Source organism: Poecilia reticulata, linkage group LG10, assembly GCF_000633615.1.
Source record: "Poecilia reticulata strain Guanapo linkage group LG10, Guppy_female_1.0+MT, whole genome shotgun sequence".
Lineage (NCBI taxonomy): Eukaryota > Metazoa > Chordata > Actinopteri > Cyprinodontiformes > Poeciliidae > Poecilia > Poecilia reticulata.
The window spans coordinates 32202203-32203364 of record NC_024340.1 but is presented as its reverse complement, the minus strand read 5'-3'; the positions used below and the strand labels follow the sequence as shown (position 1 = coordinate 32203364).

At 55.2% G+C, this 1162-nt stretch overlaps 1 protein-coding gene across 1 annotated transcript in view; it reads right to left on the bottom strand.

Moving 5' to 3' along the window:
* The window catches only part of nfkb1 (nuclear factor of kappa light polypeptide gene enhancer in B-cells 1), a 39235-nt gene that overhangs the window by 1521 nt on the left and 36552 nt on the right, over positions 1 to 1162 (bottom strand).

Here is a 1162-nt window from a genome sequence, read left to right as displayed (position 1 = left end):
AGGGGGCGTGCTGCCCAGGTCGGCCACTAGGGGGCAGCACAGAAACAATCATTTAAACGTCAGGAGGAAAAACCAGGTTTGATGTTTCAGTCATATTTTCACCAAGTTGTTTATTTATAAACAATTTCAAACTAAATTTCAAGTTTTTTCACTACATATTTAATGAGCAAATAATTAAATATTACATACATACAGGAGTGGAATTAGTTTTAAATTCTTGGGGATATTATGACAAAACACACACTCACACACACACACTCACACACACACACTCACACACACACACTCACACACACTCACACACACACACTCACACACACCCACGCACACACACTCACACACACACACTCACACACACGCACGCATCGGGCCCTCGGTCCCCTCTGGCCCTCGGGGCCCTCTGGGCATCGGGGCATCGGGGCCCTCTGGGCATCGGGGCCCTCTGGGCATCGGGGCCCTCTGGCCCTCGGTCCCTCGGGGCCCTCTGGGCATCGGGGCCCTCGGTCCCCTCTGGCCCTCGGTCCCCTCTGGCCCTCGGGGCCCTCTGGGCATCGGGGCCCTCTGGGCATCGGGGCCTCGGGCCCTCTGGCCCTTGGGGCCTCTGGCCCTCGGGGCGTCTGGCCCTCGGGGCCCTCGGTCCCTCGGGGGCCTCGGGCCCTCTGGCCCTCGGGGCGTCTGGCCCTTGGGGCCTCGGGCCCTCGGGGCCTCTGGCCCTCGGGGCCTCGGGCCCTCTGGCCCTCGGGGCGTCGCCCCCAGACTGGAGCAGTGGCTACAGCAGGAACAACCTCTCAGTCCAGAATGTGCAGCTCCAGGCCAGGATACTGGAGGAGAACCTGAAGCCTCCAGAATAATCTGTGTTTCCTCCTTCAGCCCTCTGGCTGCCATGTTGACACCTTGAGACCTAAATCCTGAACTTCCTGGCATGGAGTCATCCCAGTTTTCCATGTCTGGCATATAACCGTTCATTCTGCATCATTAATGAACATCAAGCCGTGGCCGATTGGTTCATTTAAACTCCTGCTCTGCTGTTATTTTAATAATGGAACCGAAACGCACAGAAATGCTCAACACCTTGTAGAAACAATCATCACTGAGATTATTGTTGTTGTGGGGTCATTAGTTTGGACACGTTTTGTTGGTTTGATGTTGTTTAATAAAGTTC